Source organism: Chenopodium album, chromosome 14 (assembly GCF_948465745.1).
Source record: "Chenopodium album chromosome 14, dcCheAlbu1.1, whole genome shotgun sequence".
NCBI lineage: Eukaryota > Viridiplantae > Streptophyta > Magnoliopsida > Caryophyllales > Amaranthaceae > Chenopodium > Chenopodium album.
The window spans coordinates 30,544,086-30,559,635 of NC_137847.1; the positions used below are offsets into that span (position 1 = coordinate 30,544,086).

Consider the following 15,550-nt stretch of genomic DNA (forward strand, 5'->3'; position numbering starts at 1 on the left):
GCCATGGATAATCAAAGACATAAAAAGCAACTAAGGAAAGAGTTCACCCTTATTGGGATGAACTACGATACTACTTTCAATCGACTCCATGCCAAGGGACTCATCACTCCCATTGGACCTCTTCAAGATCCAGCACTCAAAAATAGATCACCCAACTGGGATTCTAACGCTCATTCAAGTACCATCAATGTAGGGGACATACTACCGAGAGTTTTTGGAAGCTAAAAGAGACCATCCAATATTTGATCGATAATAACAAGCTTCCCATACCTCCAGCGGGCAAGAAGATCGAGTGATGATAAAGCACAAGACACGAGGTGAGCTTTAACGACAAGATTTCGTGACCTCTTTTCCTATTCTTTTTTTTTATTCCTCCTTTCCCCAATAAGTCTAGCATAGGCATTCCTCATCTTCCTCATTAGATTTATTAGAGTTTGTTTTTTTTTATCCTTTTTCATTTTAATAAAATGAGCATTTATTTCCTTGCGTGTGATCTTTGCATTGCATTGAAAAAAATCCATGTTGAACTAAGCATAAGGTATACTAATGATTTGAGGCACCTCTTGTAGCCACATCATATCACCTTTACTCTTTTCAAATATACAATCCTTTCTTGGAAAACCACTTTGAGCTTCGCCTAACGATTGACTTTTCTTTTTTCTACCCGCATCTACCTAACCCTAGGATGGGATGGTGTGCAATTTATGCAATTTTCAAAAAGACAAAAGCTTAAGTAAAATTCATAAAAATTTCAAAAGTTCAAATAACAATTTAAAAATGTAAAAAAGGGCAAGTGTTCCAATGTCTTTGATATGAACATGTCATTGATAAGAACACGTCTCAGATTGCATCTCTTATCGAGTGCTCGGTACCGTGCCTGAGAAACATGAATGCCAAGTGAGTGATAGACCACATGATTGGGATTGCCCACACTTATAAAAAAAGGACTGGAATAAAATTCATAAAGAAAAATAGAAAGCAAAAATAATAAACAAAAGAGTTCAAAAGTGAGAAACCTCAAGCATAAAAATACTAAGATTCAAAAGCAAGGTTGCACACCTTGGGTGCTTACATTGGGTCTTGAGCTTTCATCCTTTCTTCTTCAACCTTTAGCCTAGCCCCGTTACAACCCTTCAAAAGACCTCTTTGAGTTATACACACTTGTGCGAGGTTCGGCTAGAGCTACGTTCGACCTGATTCCTAACGGATACGTAGGCAACCTCACATTGGGGTGCGGCCGTAATAAAAATGTATTCATTCACATTCACATTCATACATGATCATATCAAGGGATCTCCAATGCTCATCCCTATCCATTTAGAGCTAGACATGGGGGCTTGATCCCTACTTCATTAGCCTACCCAACCTAAGAGTCACCATTATTTGGCTCTTCTCAAAATATTTTCCACACACTTAGCCTTTGCGCCCTAACTTTAGTGTCACTTTCACACACAACAGATATATGACCAAAGTATCCTTCCTTTAGGAACCCTTTGGTCATGAAATCTTAAACGTTGAAGCATGCCTTGTCATCTCAGAATCACTCACTATCACAATCATCATTGCATCACAAAGTATGAAGTACTTAGCCTCCGCGCCTAAGTTTTCGTCATCGAGTCAACAATTGAGATAGCCTAGGATGCTACAATCCTTGTACCATGAGATACAACATCGACGCATACATTTGACTAAGCTCATTCAACATGCACCACAAACACTCAAACACTTCACTTCTTCCTTCTCACGTCTTTCTTTTTCGAGAGAAAGTCGGTACCCTCCACAAAAAAAAGACGGAAAATTTTTGCATTTTCGAGTCACACGAGCACAAACATGATACAATGCACACACAAGTAATGTACATATCACATCGAGTTGAGTCTACACACACGTGTCAAAACACATTAAGTCACATAAAGAGTCAAATACACTAAACCTTGAGTTAACCTCAAGCCAAACTGATGAGTAAAAAAAAAAAGCAAACCTTAGGTCAACCCTAAGAAAAACATAATCAAAGTCTTATAGTCCAAAACATAGATGCAGGTGCACTAAGTCCCAGACGGACAAGTGATCTTTACAAATATCTAAGGCAAAAGACACAAGGTCTTAAAGACATACGAAGCTATCACTTCCAAGGCGTGGAGATGAGAAATTTTGACAAAACGGCTCAAGGCTTAGTGATCTTGGACAACATTTCCTAGGATGAGAAAGTTGTCACTTGCTTTGAGAAGATAGCTTAAGGCAAAGCAATCTTGGATGGTTCCCTAAGATGTGGAAGTTGTCGAACAAAACAACTTTGATTCAACAAAAATTGATTGTGTCCTGAGGCATAAACGACTCACACATCAAGTTTCTCAAGGCAAAGAGATCTATAATTATCGGACAAGTTTTTCCTAAGACGAAGAGAAATTGTCGATTGATGCACACTTCCTAGGGCGTAGAAGTTGGCGATTGCATCCCAAGGCGTGGGTACTTAGTGAAATTTCACTTGCAAGCTACTCAAGGCATAGAAGCTCACGGTAGGACTCTCAAGGCATGGAAACTGTTAAACTATTAGACTTCCCAAGGCGTGGAAAATCATCATTTAGAAGACTGTTTAAGACAAAGGAGTCTACGACATGTTGCCTGAGGCTAGGAAATTTGTCGTCATTCACTTGTGAATTTTTCAAGGCGTAGAAGCTCATGATAAGGATTTTCCGAGACGTGGAAAACCGTCATTCAGTGGATCGCTCAAGACGTGGTGGTTCGCGATAGAATTCCCAAGGCATGGAAGACCATCATTTAGTGGATCACTCAAGACGTGGTGGTTCGCGATAGAATTCCCAATGCATAGAAAATTGTCATCTAGTTGATCGCTCGAGGCTAGTGGTTCGCGATAGAATTCCAAAGACGTTAAAATCGTCACAACAAAATACAACAAAATCAGTCACTATAGAGACGTGTACTCGACGGTGCAAGATACGCGATTCTAACTCTTTTATCTGTTTAGCTAACGCTAGTTTGCAGGTATCGGAGTCACAAGAATGATTTAGGATCGTAGAATGTTCTTAATCATTCTTCGTCCCTATCGCTACTTTGACTTTTGTTTTCGAAACTTATGTTTCTCCAAACTTAGTCAAAGTGGGGGCTTTTGTAGACACCTGATTGTGTCTCCCCAAAAACCAAACCCAGTGATGAGTAATTTTCACGTCATTCATTATCGAATGAGGTGAAATGTGAAAAAGTCTCGTGATTTCTCTGTTTTTAATAAAATAGTTCTTTCTGTTTTCGAAAATCTTTCTTTTCGTATCCTGTTTATGAAAAACGTTCATTCCAGTTTTGTTTGGTCCATGATACGGGTCTAATAATGGTTTATTTGGATGAGGCTTGGAAAGAGCTTTCCAACGATATATTATAAGCCCAATGAGGATGTTATAGCAAAAATACTAAAGTGGGTTAAATGAGTTTTATGGGAAACCTAATGATCAAGTGGAGGGTCCATTAATTATTATTCTTGATGTCATTAGGATTTAATTTAATTTTCTAGAATAACCTAGAAGGTTATTTTAAGTTCTAATGGGATTAGGATTATTAATTATGTTTTTATTTAATTTTGGAAAGATAAAGGATTTTATTTGGAATAAAACAAGTGTTTAAAAATATTATAATCTGATTTTTAAGGATAAGTACGGACTCTTATTAATCCCAATTATATTGGAAAATGGACTCCATACGGAAATTTATCATACAACATCATTGCGCTGCGACAAGCCTGTCGCCAGACGACAGAGCTGTCGCGTCGCGACAGAACCAGTTTTACTCCGATTGAAATTTTAACTCTTTTCTATCGTTTACAGCCGTTTTCTCTATAAATAGGGTCGATATTTCCCCGTTTTGAATCACCAACAACATCATCTATTCTCTTCTCTCTCTAAGCTAGAAGCTTATTCTTTCTTTCTCTCTCTTTCTAAGCCTAGCCTTTTAAAAAACACCACACGTCCATCACGAGACTTAGACACACCTAGTCAAACTCGAAGTTGCCTTCGCCCTAGACGTGAAAGGTTGATAATTTCTGAGGTTTTGGTCCCAAATCCCTATTTAAATTAATTGTTTGATTTAATTTTTTTTTATTGAAGTTACAAACGTGTGTACTGTTTTGATAGAAAGAGATACGAAGCATCAAAATAAGTAATTAGATTACTTCTTAATTACTCTTTTGATACAGAAATCATATTTAGAATATTATTTTAATTCCTAATATCATGTTAGGATGCCTTTATTACTTTCTAGTATCATGTTAGGAATAAAGCTTTGATTTTTATTGATTAGTGACATGTTGGGAATTGTTATTAATCTTGTTAATATCATGCCTAGGATCTTGCTAATATTATTATGCTTTATTGAGATTATTATTATGATGATGATTTGTTGTATCATGATGTTGCTTGATATATTATTATTGTCATTGCTTGATCACGCCCTCTCTTGCAGGTTTAAAGGAAATTTGTACTTGAAATCACGCTTAATAAGATAATTATTAATTTTATTTAAGCTAATATGATTTTTAATTCAAGTGATCGCCAATAATAGATTTATTTGTGCATTAATACCAACCAACATAGATTAAATAGGTTTAGGATTAATATATTTATTGTATGTTAATCAGAAAGCGCACATGAATATGAGAAGAACAAAGTAGAGGCCTATTTTAGGCAGGTTCAATCTCTTTTAGGTTGGATTTGTACCTTCATCCCCGAATATCCAGTCATGGTTAAGGACCACTATGGAGTTAGCGACCTCATGGATTGTGAAGGGGTGTAACCTTCACCATGTTAACGGTTTACTAGTTTCTAAAACTGGTTGGCGACTCTTTTGCTCTAGCTTCCTTCCCTTTGGACGCCACCATGCTTAATTGTATGATCACAGTGAGGCTCAAGTGTGGGATGCTTGAAATATTCCCTACACATAGAAGCAAGTATTATTATGTTATTATCTGGATAAATGGTTATACTTTGCACTTATATTTGTAGAATTCTAAATCAAATTGTATTGTTTTCAATGATTGGTAAAATCATTGAGAATGGTTCTCAAATAAAGGAAAGGCATTTCTAAAATATACTTCCCATAAAATGACTTTTACGACTAAGTCCAAAAGGACTATTGGACATCATGTATTCAAAATACTAGGTAGTTTTGATAAAAATGAAGTATTGAGTTGAAAACTCAAATTGTCAATAGTTGACAACCAACATATCTTTTCGCTTCGTACACAAATGAGTAGGACTCATTAATGTAGTAATACGAATTAAACGAAAACATGGAACTTTGTTTTACGACACGTTAGATTCTTAATTATGCCTAACAAAGTATAAAAGCCAACACACTTAAAGAAATGGTTCTTAAAGGTTATGAGATGATGTGTGATAAGAAATATAGGAAACAAGGAACATAGAGGAGGAATACAAGATTCCAATTCTACCTATGAGTTCATGTTATAGTAGTTAACTCATTATCTTCACAAAGTATCGGATATTGCTTGAGAATCCACTTTGAAAGTGACCCCATACCATTGAAATTAAGCTAAGTGATTGACTTACAAGCTTGAAAGAAGCATGTGATGCTACATCAGTTGTAAGGTCGAATGCTTTGTTTAAAGACCTTTTAAGCTAAGGCTGGAACAAATATGTTAATTATGTTCCATGATCAGCAAATGATCCGTTTACACACAAAAAGACTCACATTCAAAGTAAAAGAGCAATAGTTGTTTGTTTTATTTGAATGGCATGCCCCCCCCCCCTTCTTATGTGCTTTATATGATGTTTATCGTTTGCCTATATGTCTTTAGGTTTAGAGTTAGGGGGGTGGTCCAGTCTAAGCTTGGGGGTGCTTTCTGCCTTTGTTTCTATGCTTCACCATATTTCCCCCCCTGCTTTTGTAGTTCATTCCTGGTCTCCTATGCTTCTGGTATTGATCTTTGTGTTGTTCGGTTTTATGATGATGCTGCTGTATTTCTGCTGATTTTTCTGCCCGGTTATTGGTTGTTGTTTGTTTCGCTGATTGTTGTCCGTTGAGTTTCTCTGTGTCTTTATTATGATGATTCCTGATGATGACTGTCTGATTTCTTATCTCCTGATACTATTTTAGTCTGATGATTCTGACCCTTGATGCTGCTATTACTTGCTTTTTCTTTATTTTCCTACATTTTATTTTCTATTTTCTTCTTTTCTTTTGTATTGAAGTTACTAACAATTTTCTTTGTATATAGTTTTTTGTTATTTCTCACCTTGCTCTATTGCTTATGCTTTGGATTTCGACGATTCATAAAGGTGCTCTTTCACCTTGTTTAATGTGCAATAGCTTTGGCGCCCGGTGAGATCTTTCTACTTCTTTTCTTTTTCTTTTCTTGGTTGCTTAGTCTAGGATTAGTTCTAGGAGAAGTTGAATGGTTCGAGGTTGTTTGCTTTTTAACACCCTAGTGTGTTTGGGAACATTGGCGTTGTGGCTGAATGTTCACTTGTTTGTTGATTAGGATTTATGTGTGTTAGCATTACTTCCTTTTTGCTTTCTACTTCTCCTATACTTTTCTATTTTTCATTTCATTTTCCTTTTCTTCTTTTTCTTTTTCTTTGTTTTCATCTTCCTTCATGTTTTCCTTTTTCTCTTTTTCTTATTCTTTTCTTTTCTTTTTATCTCTTTTCTCTTATAAAAAAAAATTAAAAAAAAATATTAAAAAAAAAACCTTGTTTTTGTGAATATGAATAAAATGTTTTTGCTTTTACTTTGGATTTAATACCACTCGAACTTGCACACTGGCTATTTTTCTTCCTAAATACAATGGTTTGCACGGTTTGAGAGTATCTTTGGTTGATTTTAGGATAGGGTATGCTAAGGTAGCGGTTTAGACCTTTTGGGGCCTTGAAGCCGGATTCTTTTGGTTTGTGGTAAGACGGAGTTGCTTCCTTTGGTGAATTTGACACCTTTAGTAAGTTTTTGCTACAACCGTGTGAGGTTTCTCTTTTTCAAGCTTTCATCACTCTTGATTGTGCGGCGTGGATCCTCCACCTTCGCATCCCTAATCTTGAATCTTGATTCATAATTCTCAAACACGAGACCGAACCAACTAGGAAGGACAAAGGCCATTTTTCGGGGTGGTAATTTTTCATTTCTAGGATTTTCTTCTTTCTTTTTAGTTCATTGGGTTTACATTTTCCATCTTGCTAACCATTTGAGCCATTCCCCTTCTTTTCAAGCCACATCTTTAGAACTTTGAACCTTTTGTTTCTTTTCGTTCCATTATTTGTTTTTGTGAAGCAAATGGTCATGCTTTTGGAGTTTGTGATCTATAAAGTTGGAAATTGGTTTTATTTGTATGCGAACTCGTTTTTTGTACATATTGTGAATAATGGCAAATGAATATAATCGAAAAAGCTGTCCATAGTTAAAAAAGGCAAGGACATAATAAATGCAATATCGAAAAAGCCGTCCAAAGTTAAAAGAGGCGAGGACAATTGCTTTGATATAATGAAAATTACATAAAAAAAAAAGAGAAAATGAAAAATTCAAAAAATAGTTTGATATGATTCTTTTCCCTTTTCTCGCATTGAGGACAATGCTTCCTTTTAGCTTGGGGGAGAAGCGTTTACGCTTTTTGTATATATGCTTGTGAATATAGCTTTGAATAAGCTTGGGGGTATTAGTTTGTTTTTGTTTGGTGACTTCTTGGTTTTGGTGTTGAGGTGTGGCCAACCTTTGCTTCATAATCTAGGTGTACCACCAAATTCTAAATTTTAAGCCTACCCCTAACCTTTTGCCCTTACGTTACAACCTTTGGGAAAGTCCTTTCGACCTAGTGGTTGAGTCATACACCGAGGGAGGGCATTATGAGTTAAAGCCCAAAGAAAAAGGATGCAAGGTTGAGATGTCGAGAACCCTCAAATTCTATTCTTTTCCGGTTCCTTCGTGGAACCATAGAGACACTTATTAAGGGAAGATTTGAAGCCATTAGGGAGAACGCGGTTAGATTGGTTGGGATGAAAGTGGATTGCGCCTCATTAGTTCTCTACGCTTAGCATACCCTATGTTTCAATCAACCCTCGATAACTTAGAACGTGCTTGCCATTGTTGTTTTAGAAAGCTTGATATCCTTTGTGCCTTGATCATGTGCTTTGTATAAGCATTTCTTTTCTTTTTATGGTTTTAAACTTTTTCTTTTCTTTTCTTTTTACTTTGCCTCCTTTTTAATAAAAAGAGTTATAGGTTAACCTCTTTGGAAACCTTTACGAGAGCATCACTCGTCCTCTAGAGCGATCTAGGGGTTTAAATGGCTTGTCTTTAGTTGCTAAAATTGACCGTGATTCCTACGAAAGTGAGTTATTGTATATTCTCATCTTCTCTAATTTTCTTGTTTCTTTATATGCTTGAGTAGTGTCATCATTTTCCCTTGGGTTTGATTTTGTTTTGCTCGAGGACGAGCAAAAGTTTAGCTTGGGGGAATTTGAGGAGCGTCGTTTATGGCGCTCAAAAGAATAAGATTTAGGTTCATTTTCTTTATTTTCTTTCATCATTTTCATATAATTCTTTTAGTTTTATTTTATTTTCCATTTTTATAATTCACTTTAGTTCTCGATTGGTTTTTACGAGTTTTTCATATTATTAGTTGATAATTCATAATTTCAGTCTTAGTTTTACCTTGCTACGCTTCCTCTCTTTGTTTTATTTGTGTTTTGTAGGTGAATGATCAAGTCAATTTGCTCATTTTGGGATTGCCATGTTCGCGGGCATCATCTCGAGTGCACTGATGATGGGGATGCTCGGGAGCGCGGAGTTTGATCAAGCAAGCGAAGGAGCCAAAGCCTATGCATCGCACAGGGGTGTGCGCGCGCGGCTGGGCTGTGCGTGCGCACAGCCTGTGTGGCCCTCTTCGCTCAATTTTTCTTATTTATAGCTTTTGACTTTCTTTTTGGAGGACGACTTAACTTTGTACTAGAGAGAGAAAGTAGAGAGAGAAGCTTAAGATTTACTTGTTTGTACTTGAATTTGATCTTAGATTTCAATTTGATCTTGAAATTCCTTCTTCAATTCAATGAATGTTTGTAAGATTTCTTTCCCTTGATTTACTTTTAATGCAATTCCTTCTAGTTTTTTGGATTTGATTGAGATTACATTCCTTGTTTTAGAATTTGTTGATTGATTGATTTTCTTTGATTTAGCTTTAAATGAATATGAATTTGATTGAATTTGTTTTGTTTCTTAATTTCACCATGTTTAGTGAGTAGATTAGTTGCTAGGGAGAAGGGGAAGCATGCTTGATTGATGATTTTTGCTAGTTGATGATGCTAAATTGATTTGAATGGTGCAATTAAATTGGTTGACATAGTTGTGCATGTGATTAATTAGATTAGGAGTGATCAACCTATAAGATTAATCTAGATTGCATTGCAAATTTCAATGACATGAACCCTTGATTTGAGAATTGCTTTAATTGATTGAATTTGATTGTGATTTTCCTAGCTAGCCATTCATAGTGAACCCTAGCTTGGCTTATAGGAGATAGCCCTTGAATTCCTTTGATTGCAACTATTGTTTGTCCTTTGCAATGTTTGAATTGATTGAGTGATCCTTCAATTAGCATAATCATTGAGCTTGCATGTGGAACCTATATCCCTAGTGTTTAGTATATTGAATTTCTCGATTCATCTAGATTTCTTGATACCTTAGTTACCAACCGCATCTTCCCACAAACTTTGAAGTAGCTTGACCTAGGCTATAGCTTACACCTATTCATTCCCTTGGGTTCGACCCTTGACTTACTATATACTCGTATTAGGTTGGTCGAGTGTTTATAAATTTTCTTTGGCTCTAGGAAAGGGTAGAGAACGACCTACATTTTCCTCGTGTCAAAAACAAACATTTCTCTAACATGAAAACTCACAAGGTTCAAGTCATGGACATGATTTGGGTTTCAAACATCTTTAGCAATGTCACATCGACAAGAACATAGTCAAGGCTCAATTAGATAGACTCTTGATAGTTGATCGATTTGAAATCGTTCTAAGACAAGTATGTCTTACTTGTTAAAATCGACAAAGAAAGGAGCTATTGTGCTTGTTATAAACAATTGACCATCTAAAAGCTAAAGAGGATTCCATTAGTTCAACGTTTTCACAAGAATTTGAAAGAATATGGCTACATTCATCAAATGTGGACAAACTGAATCTTGACTAGCTTAAATTTTAGTGAAGTATATAATCGACTTGGCAAGATATCAAAAATGTCTACATGATAAGTGTCATTTATGACACATTTTAGGGCGTTTTTCTCCCTTTGTTTTAGGTTTATTTTGGTCCTTCTCGTTTATTTCTTGTCCTTTTAGTCTCGTTTTAGTTATTAATGCCTTAGTTTATGTTTTTAGGCCTTAGTTTGCAATAATATACTTTTTTCTTGGTTTCTAGCTTGTTTTGCGTGCTTTTATATGTGATCTTTCACTCTTTGTCTCTTGGTCTATTTTTCGGTACTTGGCACGTTCCTCGTTGTTGATGACCCAAGAGAAGGCTGGGAATTTCATGAGAAAAATCATTGAAGCAAAGAAAGCTAAGAAGCAAGCAACAAGCATCACCAAGAAGCATCACCGAGCAGCCACAAGCAACCCACGGCAGCAAGCAAACAGCAGCAGGCAGCCGCGGGTGTGGCTTGGCCACCTGCGGGCGCGACCCCCTGCATTCCCAGCCTACTTTGCAAAGTGGAAATGGCTGGGAGATGGCCACTCGCGGGCGCGACTCTTTCCTCCGCAGGCGCGTCTTCTTGGTTTTTCTCGAATTTTAACTTCGATTTTCTTCTGTTTTTCGTGATGTATATATATTGTACGACCTCCTTAAGATTAGGGGGATCCAAATATTCTGATTTTTACACTTTCTTTCTCCTCTAATTAGGATTAGTGTTAGATTAGGATTTTCTCTCTCTATTTTAGGAGTAGTTTTAGAGAAAGAAAGCTTGAATTTCAATGGAGATTTGAGAGGTTGAAGAAGCAACTTTGTGGAATCTCTTCTCAACTATTCAATGAGATTTTCTAACTTTCTCTCATCTTTATTGCTTTCTTTAATTCTTAGTTTTGCTTATTTGTTTGTTGATTTGACTAGATGATTAGATTACTTGTTTGATTCTTGCTCTAGTTTTAGTTTTACCTTGTTTTCCATTTTCTTCTTTATAATTTTAGCTTAGATTTTGTTCTAGGGATATGGATGAAGGGAATGTTGATGTTTTTAATTGATTAATTGTGTTTGAATTATGATTGAGATTTGGTTTGAGAACATGGATGATGACTTTATTGGTTAGAGACTTTCTAGCTAATTACCCCTATGATTTTTTATCATGCTCTTAATTAATTGTGTGGGAGTGAGTTAATTGAGGGTTTAATTTCATCCATGTTTAGGATAGTTTAATTGCATGGGGGTGAATTGCTCTAGTTGACAATCATTTTAGCATGTTTGATTGTGCGGAAGTGAATTGAATGTGTTAATTTCTCCTAATTAAGCCCTTGATAATTTGTGCACATTTGGTTAGTTGAATTCATCAATATGCCTCGATTCCCCTATCCCTAGTGCTTTTATTGCTTGATTTTTTTTTTGGCTTACTTGTGTTACTTTACCTTCTTTCCAATCTCTATTTCACAACCCTTCCTACTAGTCTAATTAGCATGAATTGATACACTTAGTCTTCGTGGTTCGACCCTTTACTTGCCACTAACTAGTTTAGTGTAAGTTTAGGTTTATAAATTTTTAATTTGATTATGGATAGTAGCCCCCCTAATGACCTACTTTCCGTGATCACTACATTAGATAGAGCTATATTTGCTTGAGCCAAGAGTGATCATCTAAAAGTTATGAAATTGAAATTTTCATAAATAGCTCCACAAGGAATATAATATCTCTTTTCGGAGACCTCGAGGCCATTAGAAAATGACTCAAATGAACACCAATCATACGACTTCGGGTCCTCCACTACAAGTGCTGCAGGAAGAAACTTCGGGCAAAGCCTATGGCTTGTTGTAGGGCATAGGATATCAACAATGGCAAGTAGCAAAAATGCAACCTTAAACTCATACACATCCTCCAAGGGCTTAGACACCGTATCTGCTAAATTTTTCCGAGGAATTCCTGACACCTTGAAGGTGTTGTCCTGCTGAATCTATTAAACACACAGTCCAGTATATGTTGGTTGTCTTCATCAGTAGCCTCCATCGGCACTGTCTTAAATCCCATGGAAATACCTAACACCCAATGCGCTTGAACATGATCAAACGGAAACTCTTTCCCATCAACTGTTAACAATGAATTAGACGGAACATCAACCCTACTTGCAAGCTAATAACTTAACTCGCAAGGAAGCTGCTTGTTAACTAGAGCAAACAAACCAGCAAAACCCATCTCCAAAACTTCCTTTTATCTTCACAAAATTGTTGATTATTATTTCAAAACTCTCCACTCGGCAATTCACATTTTCAGGCTGCAACAACACAAGTAACAATTACTCCACTCAATCATTAACAACTCCATAAATCATATCAGCTTTTTTCATAAACCTAACTAATATACCCTTCTCAGTGCCTTCTCTCAACTTTTAATCACCTTCCCCTACTGCTTCACCATACCCCCTTTACTTAATGAGTTATCCTACCACACACACACACACATACAAGGTTCAACACTCCATAAAAACACTTACTAAAATTCAACTATTCCATAACTAATAATATTCCATGATTAATAATACGCATACTCACCCTATAAACTGCATCTTCCAATTTCCTACATACCTATGTCCATGCAAAACTTTTAGCAAACACAGCACAACAAATACATAGAAACACACAGACACATGCAAAGAGTACAACCCAGGAACAACCTTCTGTGATTTGCTGCAACCATCACCTTCACCATCAACATCACCTTCAAGATTAGACTCCTCGAAAACATCATCTGTTTCTCGCACAACCTTCAACATTCACACCACAATATTAATTACATTTAAACCTTCACAGAATTCACAGCAAACACAACAGCTACTGTTGTGTTTCTTTACACTAAAATTCACAGCACAACTCTATAAAGCCATGGTATTGGAGTCTAAAAGCGAAAACCTAACATTAAAACACTGCAAAAGACTAACAAAGCCTTAAAAATCACTGCATAAAAGAAACATTAAAGACCTGTAACAGCCCAATATTAATAGCAGATTCTATTCAATTAACCCAAATGATATAACCACAATTATGGGGCAAACTAAATCTCCCACTAAGCCATGGAATCTGATTCAAAAACCTCAACAAATTTCTCCCTTCCACTGTGATGTTGTTCACTCTTTAAAGTATAATGGATAAACCAACTTATAACTCAACTATACAACATCTCATATGACAGTAGCAAGGTGTTCCAATTCAGATTCAAGATTCGTACTAACAACCATTATTATTACCATTAAGAAACACATACTTTCACCATATTATTGCCAACTAATTCACCTAATTTAACAAACACAACACCAATTCACCAATTCAGGAATGCCGATAAACTAACACCTCCACAATTCATACTTTAACCTCCACATTCACATGTACAGTAATTTAACAAGCATAATTTGCACATGTACATAAAACACTAACCTTTTCGACAGGAGTTCGCCCATGTCCGCCACAAAGTCCGCCCATTCTGCCGCTGCGACCTCCCCTTCCCTTTCGACCAACAGCTTAACACAAATAACGGATTATCATACTTTTTAATTGTTCAAGTATTAACAATTTCAACACTAATCCATTCAAAACAAAAAACAAATGTTTCAACACTAATCCCCTTACCTGACATATTGCCTTTTTCTGCTTCTTACAATTTCAAATTCGACTTCAAACCCTAAAATGTACCATTCCAAACGAACCAACACTACCACAAAAAGAAGAAAAAGTAACGCACAACACACAACTGTTATGTTGGACAAGCGTTCTCTAGGATTAAATAGAGCGCCTTTGGTAGAAGAACGTTATATATATTGAATCATATAAAACGCCTCTCTTAGTTAACAGTTCAGTTTGATTTTTTAATAAAATTGTAGATTTACCATATAGAACGCCCTTAATAGTTAAACGTTCTATTTTATTTTAACATATTTAAAAATAAAAAATAAAAAGTAAAAAAATTGCCAAAACCCTATTTATTCCATGACCTTCCTCTTTCCTTGTTTTTTTTCTCACTCCTCAACCAGCTGTTCATGGCTTCTCTCTTCCCTCTCCTCAAAGATTTCCTCTTTCTCTCTTCTCAGATTCGGCTTAGAGCTCCTCCACGAGTCTAATCCTAACTTCAATTAACACTATTCCTCTTAAGCACCTTCTCTAATGGCGGAAAACCCATCTCACCCTCCACCCAAATGTTTTAATTTGGATCTTTAACAATGGTGAGGCAACAAGGTAAAATTCAACATTCATACGCCTTGAACAATATCCATAGCCGCCTAATTTATGCATCGGGCTTTCTGAAGCCACACCGTCTCCTCCGCTCTCCATTGTCATTCCCATCATCGCCACACTCTTCCCCGCTCGATAGTATTGGTCCTGAAATCGTCGAATCCATCTAACAGGTTAATTTCTTTCTCCTCTGTTTGATTTCATATGAGCGGCGATTTTGATTGCAGAATTTGGATTTTGATTGTTCAAGTTGAATTGGCTTTTATGGTTTGTAGATCTATGTTTAGCATATTATTTTTATTTGAATGTGTGATTTAGGGACAGATTTTTATCAGTTTTTCGTTAATTATCACATCTTAATCATATTTTATGATCTTTGTAAAGTGGGCATTTATGTTTACGGAATGAAAGTCATTGGGTTACTTTCTCGAATTTTATGTTATTATTTGTTAGAATTATTGTGTTTATGTGCTTTTATAATTTAATTTTATTAATTAATGACTTTTGAAGTATAATGGTTGTGTTGAAGCGTATTGGGTTGAATTTTTTATTGGTGTGCTGGCTTTTTAACTGGAGAACTTGTGGTTGACAGTTTCAATTGGCATGGTTTATAAGATATATAATGTTGTTGGATTAATGTATTACTTATATAATTAAAGGAACAATGTAATTTTCTATCCTTTTACGCTCCATTGATTTTTATGTCGTAGTTCTTCAAGATTGATTATTATTAATTGGTTAGCTTGTTGGTTTTAATTCTCCTTTATTTCTAAGTTCTTTATCTTAATTTTCTTTTTCCTCAGAAAGTCAGGATCATACTCAAAAAAGGAGATTGAAGTTCACAAGGTGTAGTGAAGTTCCGAGCTCGTTGAGTATCTGATTAAATGATGATGATAATTTTCCGTGTGTACTATATATAGCTTAATTGTATCAATATTCCTTTTTTTTTTTAATGTAATCAAATATTTCGTATAATATGATGTTTTTTTAAACGATGTAATCAAATGCGATTTGAGTATCATACTTCATATATACAAGTACTAGTCTTTTTATTTATCACGGAATGCAGTTATTATTATTATTACTAATTATTAATTAATAAATAAAAATAATAATAATAATAAT

The 15,550-nt window shown here is 35.7% G+C and overlaps 1 long non-coding RNA gene across 1 annotated transcript; it reads left to right on the forward strand.

Annotated features, from left to right (window-relative positions):
* Positions 1 to 14,208: 14,208 nt before the first annotated feature.
* Positions 14,209 to 15,484, forward strand: LOC145579135 (uncharacterized). Its single transcript, XR_014099039.1, has 2 exons — positions 14,209 to 14,598; positions 15,229 to 15,484. It is a non-coding gene; the product is annotated as an uncharacterized LOC145579135 (long non-coding RNA).
* The last annotated feature ends 66 nt before the right edge of the window (positions 15,485 to 15,550 follow it).